We start from the raw sequence: 19,399 nt of genomic DNA, 5'->3' as shown, positions 1-19,399 counted from the left end.
AAAACTGTTTTCGTGCATAAGTCTAAATCTACCTTTTCCTCAGATGCATGGATCTAAGACGATTGACAAGTGGTGAGAAGGCATCATGATACCTCCTTACTGCTTGTTTTAACCCCATTTTTGCCAACACACACATCAAAAACCAATGGTTGAGAGCACTGACCGGTGTATTCCAGCAGGCCGTCCCCCTGTGAGAACACAATAACTCAGCGGGGAAGATCGCTGTACTAACATTGGATAGTTAGTACAACACCTCCTCCTGAGGTCCCGCTGGGTTGAATGAACAAAAACTGTTAATGTGTACCAGGCTTAGGGCTGGCCATAGATGGATCTTGCATTTTCTTTAAACAGCCAGCGGGCTGATGAAAAAAAAAATGGATTCTCCCATCTACACAATCGAGTTGAATGGAGGAATCCTCTCCACTGTGCTGGTAGCAAGACTCCTCCACTGTCAGAATACACTGATCAGCACTGCATGCACAGATCAAATGCAGATTTCCAAAGTGATCGTTTGAGAAGAACAGATTAATAGCGCAGGAACATCCTATTAAAATCAGCCGATTTTCGATCAATGCCCAGCTTATGACAGAAAGTGTGATACTGACCAGATCACCAGGTGGAAATACAGGTAAGGCTGATTTCACCTGGTGATCTGGCCAGTAGCAAACCTCCTGTATACAAAGTATTCAAACCCATTGAAATTTTCCACATTTTGGATTTAATGTGATAGACCAACACAAAGTGGCACATAATTGTGAAAAGGAAGGAAAATAATAAATGTTTTATTAAAATGTTTTACAAATGTGTGAAAAGTCTGGCGTGTATTTGTATTTAGCCCCCTTTACTCTGATACCCCAAACTAAAATCTAGTGGAACCAATTGCCTTCAGAAGTCACCTAACTAGTAAATAGAGTCCACCTGTGTGTAATTTAATCTCAATATAAATACGGCTGTTCTGTGAAGCCTTGTTAGAGAACAAAGAGCATCATGAAGGCCAAGGAACACACCAGACAGGTCAGGGACAAAGTTGTGGAGAAGTTTAAAGCAGGGTTAGGTTTTAAAAAAATATCCCAAACTTTGAACATCTCATGAAGCACTGTTCAATCCATCATTCGAAAATTGATAGAGTATGGCACAGCTGCAAACCTACCAAGATATGACCACCTAAACTGACAGGCCGGGAAAGGAGAGCATTAATCAGAAAATCAGCCAAGAGGCCCATGGTATCTCTGGAGGAGTTGCAGAGATCCACAGCTCAGGTGGGAGTATCTTTCCACAGGACAACTATTAGTCGTGCACCCCACAAATCTGCCCTTTATGAAACAATGACAAGAAGAAAGCCAATGTTGAAAGAAACCCAAAAAAGGCCCGTTTGCAATTTGCATGTGGGGGACACAGCAACCATGTGGAAGAAGGTGCTTTGGTCAGATGAGACCAAAATTAAACTTTTTGGCATAAATGCTACATGTGGTGGGAAACTAACACTGCACATCACCCTAAATACACCCTGAAGCTTTTCTTCAGCAGGGACAGGGAAGCTGGTCAGAGTTGATGGGAAATGGATGGAGCCAAATACAGGGCAGTCCTAGAAGAAAACCTGTTAGAGTCTGCAAGAGACTTGGAGGTTCACCTTCCAGCAGAACAATGACCCTAAACTTACAGCCAGAGCTACAATGGAATGGTTTAGATAGCATAGATAGAAAGCATATTCATGTGTTAGAATGGCCCAGTCAAAATCCAGACCTAAATCCAATTGAGAATCTGTTTCAAGACTTGGAAATTGCTGTTCCCAGATGCTCTCCATCCAAACTGACAGAGCTTGATCTATTTTGCAAAGAAGAATGAGCAAAAAGTTTACTCTCTAGATGTGCAAAGCTGGTAGAGACAAACCCGAAAAGACTTGCAGCTGTAATTGCAGAGAAAGGTGGTTCTACAAAGTACTGACTCAGGGGAAAGAAAGGGCGCACCGACCTAGCGCATTATCCTCAATAAAAGGCTTTATTTATGTAACATTAAAAAATGGCTACTCACAGACGTAGATAAACATAAGGCGTGTCAAGCTGATTTGCTCAATTGTCCGTGTTTAGTCCATATAATCGTCCATGACCGATGAGATGACTGACGCGTTTCGAGGCATAGCCTCTTCCTCAGAGCCCAGAGGCTCTGAAGAAGAGGCTATGCCTCGAAACGCGTCAGTCATCTCATCGGTCATGGACGATTATATGGACTAAACACGGACAATTGAGCAAATCAGCTTGACACGCCTTATGTTTATCTACGTCTGTGAGTAGCCATTTTTTAATGTTACATAAATAAAGCCTTTTATTGAGGATAATGCGCTAGGTCGGTGCGCCCTTTCTTTGTTCTTTTTGCTTGTAGTACCGGTGGACGACCCCAGTCCGTTAAGGGCAGCAAGACAGTAGCCATCTGAGAAGCCATTTGTCAGTCCCGTGAGGAGTGTGGTTGAGGGGCTTGGATACCAAGCGCAGGAGAAGGGTGGTTTCACCTTATTGTTTTTTGGTACTGACTCAGGGGAGGCTGAATACAAATGCACTCCACACTTTTCTCATATTTATTTGTAAAAATTTTGAAAAACAATTTTAATTTTCCTTCCACTTCACAATTCATTCATTGATCATTGTATGACCCCTGTCAGTGTTAAATGGATTGTCTCGTCCATGTAAATTCATACTTCTGGAAGAAAGCTTTTTCTTTTGAAAAACAGCAGACTTAAAGTGTTTGTTACCCCAACACTTCATATTCCTGATATGTGGCTTCTGTACCATGTACTTGTATGAGAAAGTATCCTGTTCTCTTTGCTTTGTTTAGCTTGTGTGAAATCCCTGGTGTTCCTGCTAATCCCATTGCTTTCCTATTAAAAACTGACCACACTAAGCAGGAAAGCACAGTTCTCTAGCTATGTTGAGAACTCAGTATGCTCTCTTCCAATGATCAGACTTGTCCTTACACGACCGCGCTGCACAGCCATTCACTGGGAAGCTCAGTGTACTGCTGCTTCTCCTCCCCCAAGCTCTTATACAGCTGAGAACAGAGGGAATGTGATCACTTATAAAAAAGGGAAAAAAAGTATTCATAATGTTTTTTTAATGCTATACACAAAAGTATTGCCTTTTATTTCTATTTTAAATTGAATCGTTTTTTTACACTTGCTTTAATGGTTAGATCACCAGATGAAAATAGAAAAAAGAAAGCCTAAAAAAGAAAGCTAATACAGCCATGACATCTAAGAATTAGTAAGCTGCAATATAAAAAAATGTTTGCTTTTGGGTTTAACCACTTACCGTAAATTGACGTAGCTGTACATCGGCTGCAAAAAGTGGCTGTACCGGGGTGATGCCTGCAGCTAGAGTCACCATTTTTTTAGAGCCCGCGGTTGGCTTTCAGGCGGTAACGACTGATGCGGCTTGGGAGCCGCTCAATCGTTACCCTAGTGAGCCGGAGGGAACCCCCCCCTCCTGCTGCCTTCCGCGGCTCTGGCCGGATCTCCTGTCCCACCGGGAGACTCAAGCAACCAGCCGTTGCATCCGTCGGCTAGTTGGAGTCCCGATCAAAGCCGGATGCGGCTTCGATCGGGTCTCCAATGACGTCGGCGGCGTCCATGACGTCACGTTAAGGTTACTCAGCTGCTAAAGGCGCTGAATTTAAAAAGTGACAGTATTCAAAAATGCAGTTTTAGGCATTTTTAATACATTGAAGTGCAGTGGAGGGGTCTAGGGTCTTTTAGACCCCTAATCCCTCCATAAAGAGTACCTGTCACTGCCTATTGCTGTCACAAGGGATGTTTACATTGCTTGTGACAGCAATAAAAGTGATCAGATTTTTATTTATTTTTTTAAAACCTGTGCTTAAATAAAAAAAAAAAAAAAATTAAATAAATAGGAAAATAATTTTTAACCGCCCCTGTCGCCGTAAACACGAAAGAAAATGTATACAGAAGTCGCGCCTGCAAATTAAATCGCTATTCAAACCACACATGTGAGGTATCGCCGCGATTGCCAGAGCGAGAGCAATATTTAAAAAAAAGAGCTGCTCTGTAACTCTAAACTGGTAACCGCTAAAAAAATTTTAAGCGTCGCCTATGCAGTTTTTTACTGACTGTAGTTTGTCGTCATTCCGCGGGTGTGTGCAATTTTAAACCGTAACATGTTGGGTATCTATTTACTCGGCATGACACCATCTTTCACAATATATAAAAAAATGAGCTAACTTTACTGTTTCATTTTTTTTAAATGCAGTAAAATGTAATTTTGTTTTAAAAAAAATGGCGTTTGGAATACTGCTGCGCAAATACTTGAAATGATAATGAAAAAAGGTGCGCGAACCAATATGAAAGTGTAAAAGCAGCACTGTGATGAAGTGAATGTGTGAAAAAAATTGTAACTGAAAATTACAAAAGTGCGCTATTACTAAACAATAAAACAATAAACATTGTCCATATGTGAAAGAATCCAAAAAACAATGCAGAAAACAATGAGGAGTCTATTCCATCTGAAGGGGAGTGTTCCCAAGGTGATGCATGTAAAATGGACCAACTTGATTGGTAATAGGTGAATTAACCTCTTACCAAAACAATAATCCAGTAAAACGTGACTTGGTGCAAAAACTGAAAACTTAAGGTGACACCCAGTGATGTGAATGGACTCTTACCACAATGGAGAGAGAATGGAGCCTATGCTGTGGTACCAGGGAGTCCAGTCAAACGGTAACACTTGATAAAATATCCAGAGGGATGGATGGATGGATGGACGGAGCTTCCCGGTATCTTCTGATGGGTCTGGAGGCTTCCACAGGTAGAATTGCCAGCAGGAGGGCCACAATAAAGAAGAGGAAGGGACAGTGCGTTACCCACGGTTTATTGAATAAAAAATGGTAAAAACACTTACAAACATCCTTTGAGGTTGACAGCAAAATGCTCAGAAGAAGTCGCGGTTGCCTGCAGTGAGATCCGGGACCTGTAGCAGCACGGCTGGCTCCACCCGACGCGTTTCTACTGAAGAGTCGGCTTCTGGGATTGGAGCTAAAAGCTCACGTTTTACTGGATTATTGTTTTGGTAAGAGGTTAATTCACCTATCACCAATCAAGTTGGTCCGTTTTACATGCATCACCTTGGGAACACTCCCCTTCAGATGGAATAGACTCCTCATTGTTTTCTGGATTGTTTTTTGGATTTTTTCACATATGGACAATGTTTATTGTTTTGCTGCGCAAATACTGCATGACAAAAAATATTGCAGTGACTGCCATTTTATTCTCCTGAGTCTTTGCTAAAAAAAAAAAAAATATCTATCTATCTATCTATCTATCTATCTATCTATCTATCTATCTATCTATCTATCTATCTATCTATCTATCTATCTATCTATCTATCTATCTATCTATCTATCTATCTATCTATCTATCTATCTATCTATCTATCTATCTATCTGTCTATCTGTCTGTCTGTCTGTCTGTCTGTCTATCTGTCTGTCTGTCTGTCTGTCTGTCTGTCTGTCTGTCTGTCTGTCTGTCTGTCTGTCTGTCTGTCTATCTATCTATATATAGATATATATATATATATATATCTATATATTGATAGATAGATAGATAGATAGATAGATAGATAGATAGATAGATAGATAGATAGATAGATAGATAGATAGATAGATAGATAGATAGATAGATAGATAGATAGATAGATAGATAGATAGATAGATAGATAGATAGATAGATATAATGTTTGGGGGTTGTAAGTAATTTTCTAGCAAAAAATGCTGATTTTAACTTGTAAACAACATGTGTCAGAAATGGGCTCAGTCCTTAAGTGTTAATACTGCTTTAAGGATTGGTAAGCTGCAATATATTACATATTTATTTTTTGGGTTTAATTCTGATTTAATAACTATGATGTTATAGAGGTCCCTGAACACAGGATATATGGGTAAACATAGGCTTCACTTTTTTATTTTTTTTTCCTAAGGTTGTTTTCCTTTGCACTGAGTTTTATCATAATTCCCTTCTGTGTTTCTCCATTTTTTCGGATTTTCTAGCGTATTTACTGCTCTTGGGGCCAGCCACATAAATACTAATACTAACCCTCTGTCATAGGTGTTTGTGAAAACATGAAATAAAAGTTTCTTTCTATTTTTATGGTCGGAACATTCCAGCGATCAGTGAGGAATCCAAATGCCAAGTGCACAAAATTTAAACTCAAAGAATTGCCCTTTCTCAAACAATCAGAAAAACTGTACAGCTTATAAAGTCGTTTGTTATATTGCTGTGATTTTATTCACAATAGAAAGGTGAGGAAAAGGTCAGCAATAACTCTGTTGTTGCATTTTCGCTCGAAAAAACATAATATTGATCGATAAGAAAATGGAAAAAGCACAACTATTAGCGTCTTACTTGATCTTCTGTGACCTTTACCCCTTCTATGTTGATTTTTTAAATGTTAACACTGCTGTTGCAAAGGTTTGTCCTATTTAGCTGTTATTTAATAAACCTGTGTTTTTTCTTGACTTTTTATGTATAAACAAGTCATATATACCTGGCTCCTATGTTGAACTGTTGTCCTTACAGCTGGAATATTATGCTGAATGACAAATTTCTTTATGGCCCAGTTTGTTTAAACTAGCGAGGTCAATAGGTGGTTAATAAATATAAAGCCCATTGACTCATTACCAGACGTGTTTTCATGCCTTCCTTCCAGGTGCTTTGTATGTCCAAACTTACTATTATTCATCTCATCTACAAAAAACTCTCCATTTCAACTTAATAATGTGTTATCTCTACAATCGTACATATTAGCCAATCAAATTCTAGCTTTCCTAAACAGATTTAGGTAAAATCATCTGGTTCTTGTAATTTTATGTATGTGATCTAATGTGTGCTTTGAGATTTATTGGAAGTGTGGATGGTAGTAATTTAGCAACTATTTTTAAATAAAATAATTGGGAAGTATCAAAAAGTCTATAAAAATCTCCCAACGCTAATATAGTTTTACCTCTTTAGCCCCGGAGGATTTGGCTGCTCAATGACCAGGCCCTATTTTGTGATTCGGCACTGCGTGAGGTTAACGGACAATTGCGCGGTCGTGCGACGCTGTACCCAAACAAAATTGATGTCCTTTTTTTCGCCACAAACAGCTTTTTTTTTGGCGCTGTTTGATCACCTGTGTAATTTTTATTTTTTGCACTATAAACAAAAAAGAGCGACAATTTTGAAAAAAATGACAATATTTTTCATTTTTTTATATGAAATTCTTAACAAAAAAAAGGTAAAAATCAAAATTTTTTAACATTTTAGTCCAATTTGTTTACTGCTACATATGTTTGGTAAAAAAATTGCAATAAGCGCAAACGTTATTGCTTTTACTAACTACGGGACCCATAACTCAAATTTTTGACACTTTTGGGGGTACCAGTGAAATTACTACAGTAATCAATGCTAAAAATATGCACTGTTACTGTAGAAATGACACTGGCAGGGAAGGGGTTAAGTGTACTGGTGATCAAGGGGTTAAATGTGTCCCTAGGGGCGTGATTCTAACTGTCAGGGGGCATGTCTCTGTGAAGTCATCACAGAGACATGCGATCCTATATGGCAGGATCACATGCTCTGTGTGTCTATGGACATGGCTTGCTATGGTGGGCACTGGGGGAGCAAATAGCACCGGTGGGGGACTAAGGAAGAGGAAGATTAGGGCTGCTCCATACAAAACCAGGTAAGTATAACATGTTTATTATCCCCCCACAAAAAAATTTCCTTTACAATTACTTTAAATGCTTTATTAAAGCCCAAGTTTAGTAAAAAAAAATCAGCACAAGGTTCGACAAAACCTCCCAATCTTCATAAATGAGTAACTTTAAAATATTTCTACCCATGTGCTTATATAGTCTGTGATATTCACAAGTAAAACTTTCAAAATGTTTCAGTGCAAACACACTCAAATTTAATTGTGCAATCGTGTTAACATACACAGTGGGATCCAAACCTTATGTAAGGCTGCTTTCACACTGCCGCATTTTAGATGCACTTCCAATGCGTTTCCGGTGCATTTTCTTGCTGCCTGCACCTGTGAAAAACTTGACATGTGACTCAAAAACACAACAAAAATGCAAAATGCGTTTTTGATGCCTTTTTGTCACGTTTTCTATTTGTTTCACTAGGGAGCTGCATTTTTGCAGCATTTTTGCAGCGGTTTTGAAAACTGCACCAAAGATACAGCACCCGCAGCGCATTGGTGTGAAGGTAGGATACATCTTCAAAGGATATATAGGATTTAAAGGGAAACATTTTTCTTGCGTTTTTCTTGCAAGGTAAAAATTCAGGAAAAACACATCAGTGGGAAAGGACCCTAAATCTTGTACAATCTCCTCCTTGACTACTTGCCAACTGCCCACCGCAGATATACTGTGGCAGGCTGGTTGGGCTATGCAAACCATCGTACCTGTATGGCGGTCCACGTGGGCGGTCCTTTTACCGCTCGCACCTCTTTAGTCAGCGGGGAAGTCAATCCACCGGCCGGCGCCCGCAATTGCCGCCGGGCAACCGCGATCGCTCCCCGTGGAGAGAGAATGGCGGTCTGCTGTTGTGAACAAAACCATAGAACAAACCATTGTTCTCTCTGGAATCAATGCAGAGCTCCTGTGTTCCTCCACTTTTCTCTTCCCTTCATTCTGATTCAGAATTATCCTAGTTTCATTTGTCCAAAGAATGTTTTTCCAGAACTGGTCTAGCTTATTAGATGTTTTTTGGCAAAGTCTAATCTGGCTTTTCTATTCTTCAGGTTTATGAATGGTTTGCCCTTTGTGGTGAACCATCCATATTTGCTCTTGTGAAGTCTTCTCTTGATTGTAGACTTTGACAATGATACACCCACCTCCTGGAGAGTGTCCTTCACTTGTCTGGATATTGTGAATGGGTTTTTCTTTACCATAGAGAGGATCCTTCTATCACCCACCACTGTTGTCTTCCATGGACGTCCAGAACTTTGTACAGTGCCTTGCGAAAGTATTCGCCCCCCCTTGAACTTTTCGACCTTTTGCCACATTTCAGGCTTCAAACATAAAGTAATAAAAATGTAATTTTTTGTGAAGAATCAACAACAAGTGGGACACAATCATGAAGTGAAATGAAATTTATTGGATATTTCAAACTTTTTTAACAAATAAAAAATTGAAAAATTGGGCGTGCAAAATTATTCAGCCCCTTTACTTTCAGTGCAGCAAACTCTCTCCAGAAGTTCAGTGAGGATCTCTGAATGATCCAATGTTGACCTAAATGACTAATGATGATAAATAGAATCCACCTGTGTGTAATCAAGTCTCCGTATAAATGCACCTGCACTGCGATAGTCTCAGAGGTCCGTTTAAAGTGCAGAGAGCATCATGAAGAACAAGGAACACACCAGGCAGGTCCGAGATACTGTTGTGGAGAAGTTTAAAGGCGGATTTGGATACAAAAATATTTCCCAAGCTTTAAACATCCCAAGGAGCACTTTGCAAGCGATAATATTGAAATGGAAGGAGTATCAGACCACTGCAAATCTACGAAGACCTGGCCGTCCCTCCAAACGTTCAGCTCATACAAGGAGAAGACTGATCAGAGATGCAGCCAAGAGGCCCATGATCACTCTGGATGAACTGCCCAGATCTACAGCTGAGGTGGGAGACTCTGTCCATAGGACAACAATCAGTGGTATACTGCACAAATCTGGCCTTTATGGAAGAGTGGCAAAAAGAAAGCCATTTCTTAAAGATATCAATAAAAAGTCTCATTCAAAGTTTGCCACAAGCCACCTTGGAGACACACCAAACATGTGGAAGAAGGTGCTCTGGTCAGATGAAACCAAAATCGAACTTTTTGGTAACAATGCAAAACGTTATGTTTGGTGTAAAAGCAACACAGCTCATCACCCTGAACACACCACCCCCACTGTCAAACATGGTGGTGGCAGCATCATGGTTTGGGCCTGCTTTTCTTCAGCAGGGACAGGGAAGATGGTTAAAATTGATGGAAAGATGGATGGAGCCAAATACAGGACCATTCTGGAAGAAAACCTGATGGAGTCTGCAAAAGACCTGAGACTGTGACGGAGATTTGTCTTCCAACAAGACAATGATCCAAAACATAAAGCAAAATCTACAATGGAATGGTTCACAAATAAACATATCCAGGTGTTAGAATGGCCAGGTCAAAGTCCAGACCTGAATCCAATCGAGAATCTGTGGAAAGAACTGAAAACTGCTATTCACAAACGCTCTCCATCCAACCTCACTGAGCTCGAGCTGTTTTGCAAGGAGGAATGGGCAAAAATTTCAGTCTCTCGATGTGCAAAACTAATAGAGACATACCCCAAGCGACTTACAGCTGTAATCGCAGCAAAAGGTGGCGCAACAAAGTATTAACTTAAGGGGGCTGAATAATTTTGCACGCCCAATTTTTCAATTTTTTATTTGTTAAAAAAGTTTGAAATATCCAATAAATTTCGTTCCACTTCATGATTGTGTCCCACTTGTTGATTCTTCACAAAAAATTACAGTTTTATATCTTTATGTTTGAAGCCTGAAATGTGGCAAAAGGTCGAAAAGTTCAAGGGGGCCGAATACTTTCACAAGGCACTGTATGTTGTTGATCTCACCAGTGCTTTCTTCTTTCCTTAGAACATACCAAACTATTGATTTGGCTACTCCTAAAGTTGCTGCCATCTCTCTAATTGTTTTGTTTAGTTTTTGAAGACTTACAATGGGCTGTTTCACTTGCATGGACATCTCCTTTGAACTCATGATAAAGGTTCACAGCAATAGATTCTAAATGCAAATACCACACATAAGGTCCTTTCACACAGGCCTTCTGCCTGGCAGACTCCATTTTGCTCAGCGGGGTTTGATCCGCTGATCCCCGCTGTTCAGGCGGGTGACAGGTCCGTCTCTGCTCACTGTGCTGAGACAGACCTGTCAGAGTCCCACTCTCCTCTATGGGAGATTGGATGAAAACGGACCGCTCCCGACCTAGAACAACTTGTCATGCGACTTTGGACACACAAGGTCACATCATAAGTCACAGCCCATTGATTTCAAAAGCACCTGTTCCCATTTATGCAACTTTGAAAAGGTACCTGCACTACTTTGATGCAATTTTTTCATGCGACTTTGATCCAGAGAGTGTAAAGTTGGATTAAAGTCGCATCAATCGCACTCTAAATCCCAATAAGGGAAGAGGAAATATCTTGGGACTGCATATTTTACTTTTTGTACTAGTAAAACCAGAAAAAGAAATGACATGTTAAAAAAAACATTAATTTTTATTAAAGTATCACAATTAATATTGAATTTACAAACATTTAGACATGAGATGCCGATTTAATATGCCAAATACAAACATGATACATGGATTGGGCCTTTACGCTAGACACAATTTGACCAGTTTCGCTGAAAAGGCTTCTTCAGAAATTGTGCGTAAATGTGGATCCCACTATTAAATAAACATATATGTATTAGAAAAAAATTTGAAATACACATACAGTAAATAAGAAACAGTGGATATCATTCATCAGGACTAATGTTCATGCATGAAAACGTAGGCTGCCCTGCGAAACCCCAAAATAAAAAGCTGGTCCATACCTGAGGCGTGGAACAGATATTGTGTGGGAGGATATGTGAGCACAAACCTGAGAGCCACGAACATTCAAGAACCGTGTAAATCCCCCCGCTGGTGGTCTCCTTCAGAGGGGGATGGGAGAACCAGTATCACAAAGTTTGTACCTAGTAAGCATGACCGGATAATATTAGCCTCTATTACTGAGTCATAGACTATGCGTAGGGTTAAATGTTATAGATTTTGTATACCATAAATAAACTCAAATACTTACTGAATCAATGCATAAAGACATGTTCAGCATCAAAGAGGTTAAAAACTGAGCTGAGTCAAAAAAGCATCAACCAAAAAAGGGGGGACACGGGTCAAAATGTACTATAAAGAAAAGGGCAAATACATCCTCCAGAAAAAGGAGGAAAGGAGGAGACAAGAACTCCAAAAATCATCAAAAACTGATAATTAGAAAAAAGGGAGAAAAAGACTCCCAAAGGAAAACAGGTTCACGGCACAGTGCAGTATCAGTTGTATAAGACCTGATTCGTAAAATGTTCAGGCCCTATGCACACAGGGCTTCAGAAAAAACGAGCTGCAAAGCTATTTCTGACACCAGGAAAAAGCAGCGCCAAAAACGCGCCTTCAGCAGCATTTCGCATTGGCGTCAATGCGCGTTTAGGCGCGTCGGCGCTTAGCAGCGTTTTTAAATAAACACAACCCTCTTCAATTTGTGAACAATCACATTTTAAAAAAGGTCTGACGCTGCTAAAAGCCGATATACAGCGTTAAGCCTCGTTTAAGCGCGTTTAGCAGCGTCGGGTGTTTTTACAGCTTAACACTGCTGCTCCTGAACGCACTGGCCCTAGGTTTGTTTTTGCAGCTTAAAATGCCTATGCCACTTGGAGCTCCTAAAAGCCTGTGTGTGCATGAGGTCATAGAATAACATGGAGGGGTATTTTTAAGCTGCCAAAAAAAAAATGTCTGATGCTCCTAACAGCAACTGCAAAATGCCCTGTGTGCATGGGGCCTTAAACTCTAGCAAGGGTATCAACAACATGCAATATAGTTGATACTACAGAGCCCACATGATCCTTCATTTTTCTCCAAGTCAGCTGTGCATTTTACAATGTCAGCAAGTAACATCTGTGCCATGACCCTATTCATAGTGTTGTTTTCAGAGGGTGGATTGACTGTAAGGAGAAAAAGGACTGTAAATAAAGCTGCAAAAAATTAAAGTTGTGTGCGTGTGCTATATGCTATTCGAACATACCTGTGCTGCTAGTAATCTCCCCAGAAAATTCTAGAGGATCTTGTAACTCAACATCACATTCAACTGTAGGTAAAGTTTGGGTATCTCTGCTGTCATCTTGCATTGGAATGACATCATCACACTCTTCAGTCTCAGGAAAAGCAGATTTTCTTTGTCTCTCTGTGTTAAAAAACAAAAATAACTAAACCCATAGCAATATCCAATGCAAAATCACAATAATATAAAGGAAAACATGCCAAAAAGTTCTGTTATGCAAAAGGAGGTAGGATGTGTACATATATATGTAGGGAAATATGTCCAAACATTAACTACCAAGTATGATCAGAACAAATGAGAAGATATAAATGTAAGAAACAAGCAACAGCATACACAAGCACATCTGAATGCAACACAGCATTGCAATACCTGTAATAAAAAATAGTCTGACACAGAAACCATTACTCTCTAATTAAATAATACATTTTGATTACCTTTTTTCAATGATTTTGTGTATTCTGAGAAGTTGTTCTTGCTCTCTCAGCTTTAGGTCGAACCATCTTTTCCTTAGCTGCTCCTTAAAACGTTGTACACCATGCTTGCTGTACAGGGCCTCCACCACCTTCTGCAAAATGTTGTCTTTTCTGGTATTTGGCTTTGGATAATTCGCTAATCTGCCATAGAAATCTTACCTCTCCAACATCTTCACCATGGTGACCATCTCACCAAAAGACATAGCTGTGGCCTTTTCTTTTTTTGGACGCCGATGCCTCGTTGCAGCCGTAGAGGCCTCTTCAACCTCCGCCACGTTATTGCTAGTTAAGATGGCGCCAGAAGAAGAAAAAGGGGGGAGTCATGTTTGAAACCACGCAAAATCACGTAGCTCCGTCGTAGCTCCGTCGTAAAGATTGTTCCAACAAACGAAAATACGCAAGATTGTTCGGTTTGAGGCCTTTTGTCTAGGTACATAGCCCTGTATGTTTTGTATTTGATTTCAACTCTGTTGCAGCTCTGCATAGCCATTATTCAGTCTCTTGTACTTGTTTGTACATGAAGCAATCTGAAGTATGTGAAGCAAGCTGAAGTTGTTTATTAACAGTTGTGACAGATTTTAATAATATGATATAACTTTTTGTATTTGAAGAGTTTGTTGTGCGTTATACGTTCGAGAATATTATTCTGAATGATGTATAATGAGTTCTTTTTAATCGATTAATTTTTTTTTTATCAGCATATACCAATCATAGTGAATACAGACTAAATAGGGAATATATATATATATATTTATTTATTCACAAGACATGTATTCACAATAAATAGTTCGATATGGGTGACACAAAAATATAATCTCACATAAAATACAAACTTAATTGTAATGCTAGTTGGATCGATTTGGCTCAGCAATGTAAATCAAAGGACATGATAACTTTTTTCCAGAAGAAGTAAAAACCATATATCAAGTTTTATATATCATACAAAATTGTCTGCGAATTGCGTAGCCAACGGTCACTCCCCTGCAGTTGGGGTGAGAGTAGACTATTGCAAAACGTGAGATTAAAAAAATGAACAAGCATAGTGAAGCCTGCTAGCATTTAAGTCCTTTTATTTTAAATATATAAAAAGTACCTTCGATGAGTTGTAAACAGGCACAAACGAGTAAAAAAACAGCAGTCTGTCAGCTCTTGAGAAAGGAATGCCGTGAGTGACGGCTAAGCAAGCATGATGTCTTCTGTAACAGCCAATTTCGACGAGTTTCGTCATCAGGGGACGTCTTCCCAGGGGCAGGCCGAAGGTCCGATTTGTACTTCTGCCCTGTTTGCAGGACCATTAGTGATGTCACTGTTTAGCCTTATGCCCACCTGGAAACTCTTTGAGAATGGGCATGTTATTGTTAAGCAGAATGTTGTAATCCTTGGTGTTGTAGGTTGTGGATATACAATGTTATGGGACTCCACTGGTTATCAGAGTTTACATAGCTCTCCTGTTCTATCAAGCAAGAGATATGCTATTGGATGTTAATTTAATTAATATGGCTTCAGCACCTCGGTGCCTAACAAATAGCGGGATCTTTGAGGAACATATCCTGAAGTATCATGAATAGGAAAGAGACACAGGTGAGTTCAAAACAGCTCTAACAGCAATTTTTGTCGGTAGTTCCCTTATTGAGGCATTCGTGCCAGTGTCGGTAACATTACTGACACCTGTAGCAAATTCAGGTAGTTCTTACTACTGCCACTTCTCAGATTAGGAAACTGGCAATAATTAAGACCAATTCCAAACTGCTGTAAAGGGTTACACCAGAACTAGGCCGTGTCTGTGTTAGAAAAATGCCATGAATGTGACAATGGGAGGGATTTACTAAAACCGGTGCACACAGAATCTGGGGCAGCTGTGCATAGTAACCAATCAGCTTCTAACTTCAGCTTGTTCAGTTAAGCTTTAAAAATAAAACCTAGAAGCTGATTGGTTACTATGCACAGCAGCACCAGTTTTGGTAAATCTATTCCAGTTTGCCATACAGAGCTGTATCCTGTAACTGTAAAAGTAACTGATGTAACTCAGTTACTAACTCAGTTACTTTTTGTGAGAAGTAACTAGTAACTATAACTAGTTACATGCCCAACACTATGTGCTAGTGACATTCTCTTTCTCTGTCAGTGTGATAGGCTCAGTGGCCAAGGAGGTTGAAAGTGAATGTACTGAAGATGGAATGTCAAGTGTGGATGCTTTCAGGGCTGCACCTCAACAGATTTGTAGAATGGATTCTACAACTCCCTAAGCGCCGGTTCACACTTGCATCACAGGGGAACATGGTCTATGTTCCTGCGTTATTTAGTGTTGTGCAATTATTAGCCCATTTATTTGAATGTGGATGAAATCGCACTGGATCACACCAAAATAGCTCATGCACTACTTTTAAAAAACACACTGCACTGGACAGTGGTGTATTTAGGTTTTGTGCTTCCCTAGGCCTGACTAAACGCATGCACCTCCTAATTTAAATATGACTCACCCCTCCCTGCCAAGGCTATACCCTTTTCCCAGTTAAGACCCACCCTGCCATCTGTAAACCACACCCCCTTATATTTAGGCCCCACCTTTTGTAACATGCATGGTGAGCCTTAAGATGGTCATATTCTATACAATCTGATTGTACAATCTCCTTTTGAGCTACCATCAAATGTGTAGTACAAGGGTATGCCTGATTGGATACAGAGTGAATGTATCTTTAGGTTCGCTCCTTATATTACATGGTTTTGGTAAATATAAAGGAAAATGTCCAATATGATTTTTTTTTTTTTTGTGTTGGGTCAGCTTTATGGAGATTGTTGGAGAAAGGGAAGAATGTATGGATAGAGGGATTAATGGATGGATGGATGAAAGTAGAGGTTAATTAATGGGAGGATGGTCAGATTTATGGATGGAGGAATGAATGGAAGGAGGGAAGGGTGGATGGGGAGACAGATGTATGGAGTGTAAGTAGCTGTCATGCACTGACCTGGTTTTCTTCCTCCACTGCAGAAGCGGACACCCCCGGACATACCTCTTACACGGGGATCGTCGTCCTTGTTTTGAGATACACCCCATCACTGTTGGATTTCCTTGCCTGTCTCTTCTGTCGGATGAGAGAGCTGGCTATAGCCGCAGCCATAGTTAGTGTGAGGAAGGCTGCAGGTGTGCTGAGTCCTCCCTATACACTTCTCCAGGATGATGGAGGGGAGAGGGATCAGGACTTTCCCATCACTCGCAGTCCTGGAGGATCCCAATAGGTCACCAAAGGCTGGAAGACATCCTGGAAGATCCAGGAGAGAGGGGTTGGTCACAGGGTATTTTTCCTAGTAGGCAGAGGAGAGCCCATGTAATATGGCAGCACATCCCTGACCCAGGTATCCTACATTTTTCTCCTATGGGGGGACACATCCTGGGTGAACCAGATAGGAATCCCTGAGATCCATGTCAGCGGTGTCAATGTCAGATGAGGAGGACTGATGGAGCGGTCCCAGGTAGGGAGCAGTGAGGACCGTTCACTGTGTACACAGCACAGCCCTCCCCTCCTCTGCTGTCCTTAGATCTCAGCATGACATTTAAGTGTAAGTTCACTGGACACCCTCCCCTTTCCCCCCAGTGCCCCTGTTCCAATGTCCTGCGATCCCTTCGCTGTCAGGACGCTGCGTCACAAGTCCGAGGATTTGAAAACCCAGCGGCGTCAACTACATCTGTAATTCTCAGCAGAAGAGGCATTCTGATTGGTCAGCACCATCACATGGACGGCGTTGGCCAATCAGATTCTGTCTAGTCCATCCTGTCAACATGCAGATGGCCCCCTCAGCGCTAGTGACACACACACCACAACCAATGGTTAGGACATACGGCCCCGCAGACGGGTGTCACTCTGTGCGGTCAGCCCCTTGGCAACACTACTGCTGGCAGGGATTATTTTCTTTTGGGAGCAGGCTGTTTTTTTCATGCGGGTTGCTTTTTTGCTGTGGCCTGCAAAGTGGCGCCCTAGGCCTAGTAGGCCTAGGCCAAGATCTAGCGTTGCCACTAGATTGCATGGCACTGTGGTAACATGCAATCCAGTGCAGGCAAATGCTCTGCGTTTGTGATTTTTCAGAATACATTTACTTCTGCAACAGATTGTGCACCCAGCGCATTTTGAACATGGTGTGGGATAGGCACCCAGGCATTGGTTTCCCACCGTGTTACAGTGTAAATTAACCCTTAATCAATTCCCCTAACTCACTGTGTCTCATAATTCAGACAAATGTTTTTTGGTTTTACTCTACTTACTGATTATAAATCTAAATCATTTCTGTGCAGTAATCTTCTTTAAGGTGCAAAATAAATGAATTGCAAAGTATTTAGATTGCAGTGTATTTCTCACATTGTTCATCAGTGTGTATAGTGTGCTGCTTGGCTCTTGTAATATTACTAATTGAATCCTGCAAATGCCAGCTGTGTCATTCTATGTCATTAGAAGGAAGCATCTGAGATAAGAAAAGGCCTACAGAATTTGACTCACAACTGTTATCTAGCTTGACCTTTTAAAGGACCCAGTGAAGTGTTGTCACTGTGAAGAGATGTAGAGGTCATAATAGGCACTGGGCCAAACAACTTTTCATAATGTGTCGGAGCCAGGTTAAAGTGAAGACAGAATCCCTTAACCTCTCCTGTCATAACAGTATCAAGTCAGCACTGCCATATCTCCAGCCACCTCATAACTCCAAAAGGTATGCATGATCGCATTTATGAATACTCTTCCGAAGAAAAAGACCAAGGATTGTCAGGGCTAGACCGAAGATCTGCATGAAAATACAGAATGGAAAGGTTCCAAATCAAAATGGCAATCAGCCAGCTCCCCATTATAGAGAGTGTAGGTGAAGATTATTGCAGAAATACAAATCTGTAAATGCTTATTTTTATTTTATTTTTTATTCTTTCCTCTTTCCAAATATGCAAAATGCAGATGCAGTGAGAATTACATGTCAGCACCACTCTTTGGAAAGTGGAGAAATAAAAATTCTTTATGCAGCATGCAAAGCGATATGCAAAGAGCATAGAAAAAGAAAGGACACAGATCAGTGGAACAAACCAAAACATTTTATGCAGAGAAAAATTATTTTGTTATACATGGGTGGTCAGAAATGAAACTGTTCTGTGATTTATTCTTCAAGCCCTTCAAGTTTACTGCAATTTTATTTCCTCCTCATTTCTGGTCTGCTGCAAAATCTGTTTAATCAAGGAGACTTTCTTTTGACATTTCATCCTTACGCAATTTTACAATGATCTAATGAATAGTTTGTATTTGTGTTTATGCAAAATATATATATAGTACGTTGCTGTTTATTTTTTTACAATTTAAAAATATTTTTGCATAAAAGCCATTATTTTAGATGTTCCCATATTATATTCCATAATCTCCATAATTTTTATATATTACAATATATATGAAAATATACAATATTTTCTATCATTTCCATATTATTCTCAGAAATAGTAGAAATCATAAAAGCGGTATTATAACCAAAAGCAAACATTTATTATATTGCAATTTACCAATTTTTAGATGAAATATCTACATTCGTTTTCTGTTTTAGTCTTTCTTTTATTTGAACCTGGTGATCCGCATAGTAAGACTGCATTTTCTCATCAGAACAAGCTGCCCTGCAGAAGCAGAAGTTATAGGGTTGAGACAAACCATTTAACACTAACAGGGGTGCTTGCAATAATCCAATTTTAGTTATTTATGTAAAAGCTTTATTCCAAAAGAAGTAAAAAAAATACTGTTTCTGTAACTGCTTAACCACTTCTGGACCAGAAGATTTCCCCCCTTAATGACCAGGCCCTGCTATTCGGCACTGCGTTATTTTAACGGACAATTGCACGGTCGTGCGACACTGTACCCAAACTAAATTTATGTCCTTTTTTTCCCCATAAATAGAGCTTTCTTTTGGTGGTATTTGATCACATGTGGGATATTTATTTTTTGCGCTTTAAACAAAAAAAGAGCAACAATTTTGAAAAAAAAAAAACAATATCTTTCACATTCTGCTATATAACAT

The 19,399-nt window shown here is 40.0% G+C and overlaps 1 protein-coding gene across 3 annotated transcripts in view; it reads right to left on the bottom strand.

The window, feature by feature from the left end:
- Positions 1-5,851: 5,851 nt before the first annotated feature.
- IRX4 (iroquois homeobox 4) overlaps positions 5,852-19,399 on the bottom strand; it is a 121,183-nt gene continuing 107,635 nt past the window's right edge. For all 3 annotated transcript variants that reach the window (XR_014225377.1, XR_014225378.1, XR_014225379.1), the window contains exon 7: positions 5,852-5,888. The gene's annotated coding sequence lies outside the window, so the exon portion shown is untranslated. The remainder of the gene's footprint in view (positions 5,889-19,399) is intronic.

Source organism: Pelophylax lessonae (genome assembly GCF_965119305.1).
Source record: "Pelophylax lessonae genome assembly, chromosome: 5".
Taxonomy (NCBI): Eukaryota; Metazoa; Chordata; class Amphibia; order Anura; family Ranidae; genus Pelophylax; species Pelophylax lessonae.
This window is presented reverse-complemented; position numbering and strand designations above follow the sequence as displayed.